Below are 13,718 nucleotides of genomic sequence, written 5' to 3' on the forward strand. Positions count from 1 at the left end.
TGGTTCCTGCGAGCGAGGGCACAAAATCAGGCCTTTAGATCCTAAGAAGGTCCTGAGAGGTTTGAGAAACGAAGAGGCACCCTCTGCACTCACATAGGATAAATAAATCAGCTGGAAAACAGGTGCAACTTGTCAATTACTTAGTTGTTCAGCTGAAGGGCGTATTCCCTCAGGGCAAACCTATTATCAGCAAAGACAATAATCTTGTCATTCCTTCTTTCATGAAACTTGATCAGGAACTGGCAAGCTCTAAATTTGTTGGGGTTCATGGTGTACAGCAAGATTTGCTTCTTAGTTTTGATTGCTACATACTCCCGATAAAACTCAGGAGACATAGGACACCAAACCTGTGATCAATAAAAGTCAGGAGTCAGCCTGCAAGTTTAAACATCACACTATTAGAAACTTCTGAAGACCATTATTTAACAGAATTAGCCTTAAACAAATCCAAACAAATGCATGTGAACTATATCTCAATAAAACTATAGACACAAACACCACAACCCTAATGTTGATCTCAGACACTCTTACAAAGATTTAATTCACTAATGTTCAGGGAATTATTTTCACATAAGTTCCAAGTGAAGAAAATCTGATTCTCAACCAGTCACGCAAGCAATCCCATGCATTTAGATCACATCTGGACACCTAAGTCCATACACAGCACCGCTGCTGAGAACTTCCATGCACATGCGCGTGCACACACTGCCCAGCTGCCTGTTGAGTCAGTCTTGCAATGCCATCTTAGTTGTGATGAACAACACCTAATACCCAGGTGTTGGTTTTTAAATTCCATTCTCAATTAAAAGAGCTCTGTGGAGAAATGGCTAATTCCAGGCCCAGAACAAGTACCAGGTGAGCCAGAAATATCTTGCTGTGCCAAAAAGCAAGGAAGTACTCAAGAAATGATGGGGAAATGCCAAATGAACAGAGAAGCCAGCTTGAGGTGATCCCACTGGTCACATCTGAGACTATCTGAGCATACAAAAAAAGAGTGACAGTAACACTCCATAGGGCTTTCTCTGTGCTAGGGTTGCTGAGAAGTTGAAGAATGTTTGGGTAAATATATTAAAGTGCAATGAGTTGTAAAAGTCTCAGTGCTGTGGACAAACAAAAAGGACCCAGAAAGGACTGAAACAGGCAGTAAATATCTACCCTGACGGGCTCTGGGTTTTGACTGTGACCAGTGCAACTTCTGTGTGATCATTCCAGACCATTTCTTCAATGTGGAATTAGCTTAAGTTATTAGTGATACCTAATACCATAATGTAAGATAAGGAAAAAGTCAGGCTTTTCTGCCCTCCTGCCATCAGGATAGATGATAGATCCTTGAGGTCCTGAATGCATGCCTGATGGTGGGCACCTGGAATAGGGTGTGGGCACAGGTAGACGGGATTCACCTGGGCTAAGACTGGGCTTATAAAGCGGCGTCATGGGGATGCCAGCAGAAGCTGAGAAGAAGCCAAGAACAAACGGAAGCTGAGAGAGAAGCAGAGAACGCTGGAGAGCCCAGATAAAGTGAAGACTTGCTGGCAGCCCTCCCAGCCCCCCAGCACCCCTGCCTGCCATGTGCCTGATAAATCTAAATAAAAGACCTTGAAAAGCCACTGAGGACTCTGACTCCTCCTTTACCCGTCTGCTGGATCAGAAAACCTGCTCCGTGGCCATTACTGACCCTACTCATAACCTTTGCTGAGCTCAAATCCACAGGTTTTGCTGTTGTTATACTTTCTGGTTTCCTGTAAACCATATGACTATAGTTCTTAATTCTTTATAGCAAAAGCAAGTTTTTCACAATACTTAAAATCTTGTATCTCATAGATCTGAAACATAAATGGCCCAAATATAGGAAAAAATACTTAACATTAGTAAACAAAAAGATACCAATTAAGACAAAAGGAATACCACATCACACTTACCAGTTTTTCTGAAACACTATTCCCTTAATACATATTTTGCATGCTGGCAGATTCTCTATCATGTTCGTGACATACTACTATGGGGTCACAGTTCACAGTGAACAATAGGACTTTACAAAAACTCTGACACACACACACACACATACAAAAATATTTGTAGCAACATTATCATGATAGTAAAAGCAAAAAAGATCTAAGTTTAGGGACAGAATCAGTGACTGCCAAGGGCTGGGAGTCAGAAATTTGATTCATTGTAAATGAGCATAAGGAAAAGGGGTGGGAATGTTCTAAAACTTGATTGCAGGGCAGCTGCACAACTGTTTCTATTGACTGAAAGCAGAGAATTCACTTACAACAGGGGAATATTATGAAATTTAAACTAAATCTTGATAAAGGTGTTAACAGAACAACACTGCAACCCAAATGTCTACCATTAGAAATGGCGTTTTTTAACTGTTGTATAATATTCCATTATAATTTAAACTGTGGTGTATTTGTACAATGGGACACGGCAGAGCAAATCAAAGGAATGGACTTCAGCTACATGCATCTGTAAAAAAACAACATATGCAAAAATTAAAAATATTGCACAAAAGACAGAAGTCATACAAGAACATTTAAACCTGATTCTATTTACATATATGTAAAGATTCCAAAAAAACAGCTAAAGCTGTTTAGGTCAGGGAATACACACAGGAGGCAAAATAACAAAAAGGCAATAGAATGACAAACTAAGTTCTAAGACAGTGGTTGGAGGGGTGGGAGGGAAGGTGTTCTAGATGGAACAAGGAGCCTCAATGATTCTGACAGGCTCTTTCAGAAGATGTGCACTGCTTACAAAGCCGGAACTGAAGGCTAAGGGATTTTTTCCAACAAAGAAAGTTTATATTTCACCAACAGGCTCCTTTCCATCCTTTCAAAACAGAGGCAAACCTACTTCAGTCTCTAGAAATGGTTTTAATCGTTCCCTCTGGGAAGACTTACCTTTGAACATACATTTTTAACATTTACCTGTACAGGCAATCATTACAAAACAAAATTGGGAAAAATGTGTTCTTAGAAATAACCTATTCTTGACACCCACAAGTAATCACTGAGGGGCATCAAAACCAACAGGCTTTGACACTAGAGATAGCTTGGACGGTCACCCACACAAGACCAACCAAGAACCTCACAGCAGAGAGGGTGGACGAGAACACCCTGAAGCACTCACTCCCGGAGAAGAGGATGAGGAGACAAATGCACTTTGCAGTTGGGCCAGCCTGGATTAGCGTACTGACTTGCACTCACTGACTGGTGCCCCTGGACAAGCAACTCTGCCTCACAAGTCTGTGAGGTGGGGAGGCCCCTGGGAACTGTGTGAGGGGGCAGCAGTCTGCTCTGGCCCTGACCAGTGTACCTGTGCCAGAGGAAGTGACCCGATCCATTTCCCCTTAACCCTTAGAGACTGTGCCGGGAAGGGGACAGTTACCTCAGCACACTGGACTTTGGCGATGTAGCCGTTGTTTTGTAGTTCCATTCAGTTGGCCTCATAGAGCCTGGGCCCAATCAGAAAATTTAAATCCACAATTTTGTCATCTTCCCAGATGAGGGTTGCAGTCAAACCCAGCTTGCAGTGGGCCTGCACAATGGTGAGCACTCGCCGGAACATCTTGGCTGGGCAAATAATCACACTATTACATTTTCCATGCTCGAGTAACACATACAGTCTTGGAACTTCACTCTCGCTTCACACCACATGGACTAAGCCCCAAGTTCCTGGCCCACAGAAACCTGGCTCTAGATAAGGATGACTAGATGACAATGCTTAACTATCACTTTAGACCCATACAGAAGGATGAAAAGAACAAGAGGTAGAAATGATTTGTGTTTCAAAGACTTTTCAGTACTCCTAACCCAGTTTTCACGGGGTCATCAAAAAATGGACTAAGGGTTAGTTTGACCTGTAATAAGCAGCAAGCTGGAGAAAGGAATTTAATATCATTTCCTAAATGACTATCAGTCAGTGGCGAAGGAGGCTGTGAATATGGACATCCTTCTACCACTCACCCTTACCCCACAGGTACTAATGATCTAAAAGCTCCACCCAACATGCATTTCTAGCAAGATGGATAGACCACACAATAATTCCTCCCTCAGCACAACAGCTGGAAGACAATTCTGTGTGGACAATGAGTGAGCAGCTCAGCTCTCAGTCTGTTTACCCGGATGGTGTGAACTTCATCTAGAATCACAAGGCCCCATTCCTGAGTTTTGAGCCACTCCATGATTCGCTCAGCCTCCCAGGACCTTCTGGTGGTAATGGCCCAACAAGGAGTAGGTAAAGTGGCAGATCTGGCTGTCATCTATGGTAGACCACATCTTGAACTGGGCTTTCCACTGCTCCACAGACACCGCTGAGTTTACCCAGTACCAGACAGCATTTTTGACTGTGCATGCCACCGTCACACCAACCAGGGACTTCCCAGCGCCTACAAGAAACCAAAGGGAGATATTATCCAAGGCCAGGTTGAAATAAAGGACAAGGATTGACAGAAATGACTCATAAGCACATGAGTCTAGGCAGACTAATTTTACTAATTCTCCCAAATGACATTTGAGGCAATCGCTGCTCTGAGGTTCTCTTACTTATAAAAAGGAGACACGCCCACTTCACATGCCAGCCTCTCTTATCCATGCTGAGACTGCAAAAAAAACCAGAGACCAGAGACACTCCTTTCAGCACGATTTTAATAATGGAAAAACCAAAGCCCACGCGTCATTTGCCGAAGGCCAGAGGAAAGTGGAGTTGCTGGGGCAGAGGACTGGTGGCACAGCCTGCAGAGAGGGGCTCGGTACAAGATGCCTATCATTATCACACCCAAAAAGCAGCTTGAGAACTGGGGTGCACAAGCGCGTGTACACCCCTGGCAAAGACAGAAGTGAAACTCCCAGAGCATCTGTTTACTACCATCCACTATCTGAAGATCAAGATTAAAAATCAAGTTATTCCTTTCAAGAGCAACACTTCCTCAACCAGAGATGTGCCTCAATATAATAACAAGAACCTCAGGTTACAGGCCATTCCCCTGGAGACTGCCTCCTGAAGTATGGAGCAGGGTCTCAGTGAGTCTGCTGTGACCTCTGGTCTGTCCTAGACCAAAACCTGACAGGATTTAAAGACAAATCTATCCGACAGGCATCAATGGGGCATTATTGGACATACTCTCTATAATAAGCCTTCCAGAAACAAGCTGTTTCTGCACTGGGGAGCCCCCCAAAATACCTAAGAACGAGAACCTAACCTTAGCATATAAAACAGACCCCTCCCTACATCACTGCCCTAACTTCCCATCCTTATTATTTTTCTTCACTGCCCAATTTTATTGATTTGTTTACTGTCTCTCCCTTCCCCACCAAAACATGCCCATGAGGTTACTCAGTTCACCGCAGATCCCCAGTGCCTACGCCAGGGCCCTGCCAACAGCAAGCACACAAATATTTGTCAAATTATGAATCAGGAGTCATCTGACTGGCAGTCCCTCAGCAAGGTGTGAGTTAGAGAAGGGTGCACAGGACAAGTGGCAAGCAGCTGGCAGACCCAGACAGAAGAGTCTGGCAATCTCCATCAAGTGGCACTTACCACAAGGAAGAACAATGACTCCAGAGCGTGCACACCCATTCCCAAACACCTTTCGCAAGCTCTTCTCCTGATAAGGTCTAAGCACAGCTGTGGGTTTCAGGTCAATGTTGATATCAGGGTTAACAGAATCATTCCGGAAGTCATACTCTGCCAACAGAGGGTACTCCAGGTGGATACAACGTTTCTCGAGTTCCTCAATCATTTCCTGAGAAGTGAGCATGAGGATTTCAGAATCTCATTACCTCCATATTGTGCTAAAAAAAAAACCAGCATATATTCTAAGGGGCCTGATGGTCTGTCCACCCCCCCAAAGAAATAGCCATTTATCTAGACGTTTGCTATTTCAGATCTTGCTTGTTAACAGCTAGGTTAAAGGATAGAAAAGTAACCCAAGAGGCAGAGACAAAATTAAATTCAGTCAGCTACCAAAAATGCCCTTCAGGTCCCATTTCCTCTGTTTTCCCAGGGACTTGAGAATCTGGGGAATAGGACACTCAGGTTAACTCCATTAAGAGAACTGATGTTCCCACCTCCCCACCCCCCAACCAAGAAAAGAAGGATTCCATCTTCTCACACAGATGATAGTTAACTGATGAAAGGCTGGAATAGTTTTGATACCAACTCAGAGAAGAAACCAGGAGGGGGTACATTCACTAACCTGCTTGACTTCAAAAGATACTGTCTCTGTCTCTTCCTCTTCTTCTTCATCCTTGTCCATTTGCTCATAAAAGTCAAAAAGGTCGGGGCCTCCCCAGTGGTGCAGCGGTTGAGCACTGAGCTGCGAAGCTGCCCGCAGCCTCTGCAGTGCCAGTTCTATCCCCGGCCACCGGGCGAGGGTCCCACATGGCGCACAGACCTCTCCTGCCGCCCGCTGCTCCCCTCAGCAGTGTATTTCGTCAGTCTGCCTGTTCTGCTCCCCGCTCTGGTTCTGGTGAATTCTCTCACCTTCCCGTACTTCTGACTGTATCCAGTGCTTGTATACATAAATAAATAAATCTTTAAAAAAAATTTTTTCCCCAGTTATAAAAATAAATAAATAAATAAAAAGTTTAAAAGTCAAAAAGGTCGGTGGGGATGTCAGATTTACACTGTGCATCTGGTACCCGGGAAGTGGAGGGGCCACCACTGCCTTCAGCAGTCTTAGCGATCTATAAGAGAAAGGCAAGGTCTGGGCCTGCAGGCAACATGTTGCCCTACTATTACCAAGCAGTCACTAAAGTGCAAGGGGGAATTTAGTGTTGTAAGATAAGTGCAGGGCCACTAGGTTGCAAATGCTGCACTAACAGTACCCAAGAGAACTGAAAGTCTAAATTCTCCTACCCCCCAGAATGACCAGGAGCCCACATACAGCAGATCTGCTCGTGAAAGTCTCTGTGATAAGCTCTGTTGCCTCCCCTTCAGAGTTCCTCAGGCGGCACTCCCGTATCACAGGATCCTGGAGAAGGTGCTGGATGACATCAGGATGGGAGCTTTCAACGAAGTACCTACAAGCAGGGGAGGAAGGAGGTGCATACAGAGCAGTACATCATTTCCAAAGGTTCCATCACTCATTCAATTAGAGGTCTGGAAAGCATGGCTTCATGCCTATCTTCATTCTCTCTCCACAACCCTTTGCAAAACCTGAGTGTTGAGCTATAGCCATGACATAACACATGAGGATTATGGGCAAAGTCCCACTATTAAGTTACATAAGCAGGGCACTGAACCCCAGCTCCACCACCAGTGGAACACTGGCCAGTGAAGGGATTTCCAGTTTTAGTTATCTCCCTTCACGTCTTCTTTAATCCCCTCAGCAGGTGGTGTTGCACAGCATAATCCTTGCTATCCTGATATGCAGAGGAGGCAAAGTGCCTTGGAGGGACCTGTCACAGAATCCCTTACCTGTTATGCTTCAAGACCAGCTTGACTTTTTCATAGCTGACAGTACACAACTGCAAGAAGTGACAACAAAAAGGCAAAATCAGCAATACACAGCTCACTCAGGACACAACTGTTAGCAGGGACACCGACTACTCACCCACCCAGCTAGGTGTTCATTTTACTTTAGGAAAACCCAGTGTGCAATCCTAAAAGGGTTAGATCTGCCTAAATTGAGTTGTCGCTATTAGCTTCTATCCTTTGAGGGCAAAACCTACCTCCTGCCTGGTTAATTCTGATGTATTACCACTTAATTTCTAAAACGCTGCTTTAAAAACTTTGTAATTTTTCCTTTCCCTTTCTCTGCCATTTCCACAAGCCCCTTCCTAATCCAGAGGTTCATCCTGCCACATCAACATTACTACATATCCCAGCACAAAGATGGCAGAGTTTTCAGTAATTGTTTGCTGCATATTAAAATGCACAGCTTCCTAGCATCCTCACCAATGTTCCTTACTCTCCTTTCATATAAGCTTGTTGATTTGCAAAACTTGAATGTTGAGCATATGATGTAACATGTGAGGATTGTTGACAAAACCCCACTTTTAAGTCACATAAGCAAGGCTCTGAGCTCAGCACCATTGCCAGGTTCCCAAATATCTTGAGAATAGAAGGCAACAGACGTTGTATGGTGGCCACACAAACGTGCTACTCAACTCTTGATTGTTGTCTGCTCCCAGTGCTGCCCTTCAGATCCATCACTGTACTATGAAACTGCCTTCATCCCTGCAGGCAGCTCCCAGACAAGAATGAGCTGCAGGTACGATGCAGGTTCACTCTAGTGAGGGCCAGGTTGTTCTCTATAGGCCACCTTCCATATCACAAGAAAACTCTCCCCAGAGCTCTTACCAGCTCCTCTGAGATTGGATGCATTACTGTATTAGATGCCTGTGGCGCTCATCTTCTGCCACTCCAAATTCGGGGGTAGGAATCTAACTCCCTTTCCATCACCTAAGGCCAATGAAAGCCACTGCCATCTCTTTGAGATGGCATCCACCTACCTCAGAACAACCACAAGCATATCCAACTGCTCTTCACATGGAACCCCATCCACTTCAACACTTGAAGTTCTTTTTGATTCTTCCTAATGCCAATTGTTGACTAATGGTCTCATTTAAGTATGCTCAGTCTACGTTAATCTGCTGAAGCATCCATAAAACACACCAGAAACTGGGTGGTTTACTAGAAACATTTCTAGAAGTCCATATAGTTTTTTTTTTAAAGATTTATTTATTTATACAAGCACTGGGTACAGTCAGAAGCATGGGCAGGTGAGAGGATTCACCAGAGCCAGAGCGGGGAACAGAACAAGCAGACCGACGAAATGCACTGCTGAGGGGAGCAGTGGGCGCAACAGGAGAGGTATGCGTGCCATGTGGGACCCTCACCCGGCGGCCAGGGATCGAACTGGTGCTGCAGAGGCTGCAGGCAGCTTCGCAGCCCAGCGCTCAACCGCTGCACCACCATGGGAGGCCCCATAAAGGTAGTTTTATAAGCTTCCTTCTTGTATCTTCACAGGACTTCTTCCTTGTGCATGTGCTAAGAAAGAGTGCATGCATGAGCTTTCTGGTATCTCTTCTTATAAGAAAACCAATCCCACATGATCAGGGTCCCACTTTTAACTGCCTTAATAACTTCCTTATGCCAAATACAATCACAAAAGGGCCAAGGGCTTCAACACACGGATTTTTAAAGGAACTCAATTCAGTTCACAGCCCCATTCACTTTGGGCTACATTCCCAAATAACCCTGCCCAGAGAAGGCCTGAATTAGGAACTCCCACTGTGTTAGCAACCACTGGCTAAGAGAAGCTGACAGAAGTATGCACTCAGCAAGAACACAATGATGGAATACAGAGGAGTTGCAGTTGGAGTAATCAGTTATGCTCCCTATACTAGATCCAAATGGCACTTTTAGGACTGCCACAGGTTAACAAAATCTAACACCTGTTCCCCTCTATTACCGCATTAACAAGGAGGGTAAAAAAGCTGGGTTTACTTTAATAAACTGCAGAATTCCATCAGGGACACCTGTCTTGCTGAGCTTCCTGAGGTATTCAGTGATGTCACTAGTTTGCAGCCCAATGCTCACAGCTGCCTACAGGGAGTAAGCAGTTAGTTTGTACTCATGCACAAGGGTTGGTCAGCACACTGGCTCAGCGATAGCCGCAAGAAAGTCTTGAGCATATTTGTAAACTGGAGAGAAGTCTTCTAAGAAAATGTGGCCATCAGGAGCCTGCAAAACATTAAGTAGACACAACAGATATAGAAACTACCGAGTTGCACAAATGATTGGGCTGTGTGCCATATCACTATTAACGGTCCTCTCTGATGGTCTAGGATTTAAGTCTCAGTACTATCAACACTATAGCCTGAGTTCAATGCCCCGCCAGAGAGCTAACCCACATGTGGCAAAGCAGACCTCTCCTGTTTGGCATGCAGCTCCCCCTTGGCAGTGTATGTCAGCAATCTGATCTGCCTGTCTTGCTCCTCACTCTTGTCTTTGATGAACCCACACCTCTGGCCTACACCCCACATCTTCTACGAAAAAATTAAAACAAACCAAAAAGAAGGACAAGTTGCCCCAAAAGTGATCTTTAAGCTACCAATACCAGAGGTATTGGTGTAAGCACTCCTTCAACAAATTCTGGGCTGTTATTTTAATCAGACACAGGAATAAAGAGAACAAAGAACAGGTTTCGAAAGTAAGTTGATGCTTTCCACCATACTTCACCAGCGTTCTGTCTCTCCCCCAGGTACCTGTGGCTAGATTTCAAAAGAATGTGGCACAATGATTACTTTGAGCTGAGCAAAAGAACTGCCTGGCTTATCTTTTTTTTTTAAGTGGGTGTAAGGGGCAGAACAGGACACAGTGCAGGTTTTCTGATCCCATGCAGACCAGGTAAAGGAGTCAGAGTCCTCAGTGGTTTTTGGCAGGTCTTTTATTGGGTTTCACCAGGCATATGGCAGGCACGGGTGCTGGCTGGGGGGGCTGGCAGGCCTCCCAGCCCCCAGCAAGTCTTTACTCTATCTGGGCTCTCTGGCGTTCATTCTGCTGCTTCTCGGCTTCTCTTTCGGCTTCTACTTCGGCTTCTGCTGCTGCTGCTGGCGTCCCCGTGACGCCGCCCTTAAAAGCCCAGTCTCAGCCCAGGTGAATCCCATCTACCTATGCCCACACCCTATTCCAGGTGCCCGCCATCAGGCATGCATTCGGGACCTCAGGGATCCATCATCTATCCTGATGGCGGGAGGGCAGAAAAGCCTGATATTCTTCCTTACCCTACAGTGGGGAATTGAACTGTTACATGATAAATGCTATATCTCAGGTAACGTGTTTCCAAGCATGCACTAGAACTGGAGAGGAACGGGAGTGAAAATGTGGGGTTTGAGACGAGGCAGGCCAGGAGCGCCGGCGCATCTGCACCTGCCAGCCAAGGCCCCTCGAGTGCCTGGCGGCGTCTGGGGCGCTCTCCGCGCCGGCTCCGAGAGCAGCGCCCCGCATCTCCAGTGCCCGCTCCGCGCCCGTCGCCGGCTGTGCTCCCCCCTCAGAGGGCCTGGAGGCGTGGTCGTCCTTCAGCGGCATCTGCAGTCAGTAGTCCTTGGCCCCGTGCTCGTCCACCTTGGTCCCTGCCTCGTCCACCTGCTTGCTGGCCGCCGAGGGCACGGCCTCCTGGGGCTCGCTCCCCGGGGAGTCGTCCTCCTCGTCGTCCTCGTGCTCGTAATGCCGCCTCTTGGACTTCTTATCTGAAACGCGGGCCCGGGGGACGGCACGTCAGTAATTTGGGGTTCCCTGCGCCCCGCCAGGCGGCTCGGCGGGGGCATCCAACGGGGCGCGCCTCGGCAGCGGCGCCCTCCCGCGGGCGCCCCGGCCCTGGCAGAGCCCCCGCGGGGCGGGCCGGTCAGCCGGGGCGCGGGGCGAGGGGCTGCGGCGCTGCCGAGCCGACGGGAGGCAGGCGCAGGCCCACGACGGGGCAACGCCAGCACGCCAGGGGCTCACCGCGCTCCGCCCGGTCTCTCCTGCCCATCGTGGGCACCGCAGGGCGGGTCGGGACGCGTTGCCCGCGGGACCTCGGCGCAGGCCGGAAGGGGGCCGCTGCTCGCGGGGAACTTCCGGCGCAGACCGGAAGGGGCCGCTGCTTCGGGGACTTCTGGCGCAGGCAGGACGTCCTGGCGGCGACTGCCAAAAGTCCCGTCTCTGGCCCGGGGGGGCGGGCGCGGGAGGGCCGAGGGCGGTGGCGCCCCGCGGAGCCCGCCCGCGCGGCCGGCCCGTCGGCGGGTGTCGGGGAGCTCCAGCGATGGTCGGGGGCTCGCCGTTTCGGCCGCCCTGACAACGGCACTGGACAAGGGCCAGGCCGCGGCGTTCCGGAGGATCAATTCTACAGGTCCGGGCGGCTCGCTGCGCTCGGGGAAGTGGGACAGGCCGCGCGCCCGCCGGGGAGCGCCCAGACCCCCGAGCTGGCGCCAGCGTCCCGCGCAGACAGCGGGTGTGGGGCGCCAGATTCGGCCTGTGCCCCGAAATGCCGCTCACCGGGAAGCGGTGGGAAGAGACGTTATTAGAGCTTTCTCTGGGCACTGGTCCTGACGGGGAAGTAGGAAGGCTGGCGCCCTGTAGGGGTGCCCGTGAGTTGGCCTAAGAGAGGGGATTCCAGAAAAAAGAGTTTTGGTAAGATACTGGAGCGGCAATGAGGATCCTCTGGAGTCTTGACAGGATTATGCAAATGGCACCCACTGAGCAGATGTCAGAGGAGCCCGTGAAACTAGCATGAGATTGAAAATGGACCAACTTCATGGGAACTCTACCAGCACCCATCAAACATCTGAGATTAGAGCCCCACCCCTACCCCACCCCCTGCTCCTGGTATAAGGTTTTGACACCAGCCTCAGTACAGGTCAAGTTGAACAGCCCCCTCTGCTTTATGGAGTCTTCCTAGGGGCAGAAACTAGAGGCTGGGGTAGAAATGATTAACAAGTCCTTATGTAGTGTATAGGAAATTTTAAGGTGCAATCTGATAGGGGAAATCTTTAGGTGCAGATGGCTATAGAAATGAGTTCAGTCCAGAAAGGAATGAGCTCCCCAAAAGAGCACTATACAAAAACTGCCTGCCCTGGCAAATTACAGTTCTTTTCCTAAGACTGCCCACCTGTGCCTATGCGGATGTCTCTTTTAACAAATTTGTTCTGTTCAAAAACCGCAGCAGCAGCAGCAGCTCTCTGCCCACCTGTGTCTATGCAAGTCTTGTTTGTCCTTTTTTCTAATAAACATGTATTTTGCTTGAGTCTCTGCAAATGTCTTTTCCTTAGTAAACTCACCACGTGCCACTGAAAGGGAATCTGTGGAAAATTATCAAGGAGATAATTCAAGGACCCCACTCTGTGAACCCCAATATCACATCTGAACATCAATGTTCTTACCTCAAGCTCATTGCCTTCACTACTCCTCCTGTTTAGTTTTGAAGCCCAACCTCAGCATAGTCAGATTTGACACTGGTGCAGTTTCAGGCAATTACGGAACCCGCATGGGATTGAAAATGAACGGTATCAAAAAGCTGGGATTGTAAACAGACCAATCTAATGGAGTTCCCGAGGGTGCTAATCAATATGGACCAATCAGGTTGGAAAGGTGTGCACCCTGATGGGGTGTATAAGTCAGGCTCCAGCCAGCTTCAACAGTCATTCAGATTCATCTGGCCTTTCTCTTGGAAAGAACTTCTAGAGCTATAACACTGGCCCCTGTCCCTAGCAGCATTTCTTTGAAGATATGACCTCCAACATAGCCTGCTGAATGACACCATTGGCCATGTGTTTGGTGACTCTAAAGAACTGTTTGCTATTGGCTTATGCCCAGCCTCTCTAAGAGCTGAAACATTGGTCCCTGTCTCTGACATGTCTGGCACCACCCATTTGGTACTGTTGCCTCTGGCACTGACCAGTCCAGCATCCAGTGCTACCCAGCCTGGCTTTGGATTCCTGCTACTGACTGCTGTGGTGCCACCTATTGTAGACTACTGTAGGCCTTCTCAGAGACCTTCGCAGAACTTAAACTTTAAGACTTTTGTGTCTGATCTCTGCTTCAAATTGCTGCCTGATTATTGCCGCTGCCTCTAACTCTTTCTCCAAATATTTTTTAAAGATTTATTTATGCAGGGGCCTCCCCGGTGGCGCAGCGGTTGAGCGCTGGGTTGCAAAGCTGCCCACAGCCTCTGCAGTGCTGGTTCGATCCCCGGCTGCTCCCCGGCCACTGGAGGAGAGTCCCACATGGCG

General features: G+C 48.0%; 1 pseudogene across 1 annotated transcript; it reads right to left on the reverse strand.

Annotated features, from left to right (window-relative positions):
• Nucleotides 1–140: 140 nt before the first annotated feature.
• LOC311187538 (general transcription and DNA repair factor IIH helicase/translocase subunit XPB-like) lies at nt 141–11,482 on the reverse strand (annotated as a pseudogene). Its single transcript has 11 exons — nt 11,455–11,482; nt 10,987–11,201; nt 9,457–9,693; nt 7,423–7,472; nt 6,890–7,025; nt 6,606–6,689; nt 6,200–6,280; nt 5,542–5,746; nt 4,124–4,390; nt 3,391–3,575; nt 141–347 (listed from the first exon to the last, which is right to left on the reverse strand). The product of its transcript is annotated as a general transcription and DNA repair factor IIH helicase/translocase subunit XPB-like (transcript).
• Nucleotides 11,483–13,718: the final 2,236 nt, after the last annotated feature.

This window comes from Talpa europaea (genome assembly GCF_964194135.1).
Source record: "Talpa europaea genome assembly, chromosome: X".
Lineage (NCBI taxonomy): Eukaryota > Metazoa > Chordata > Mammalia > Eulipotyphla > Talpidae > Talpa > Talpa europaea.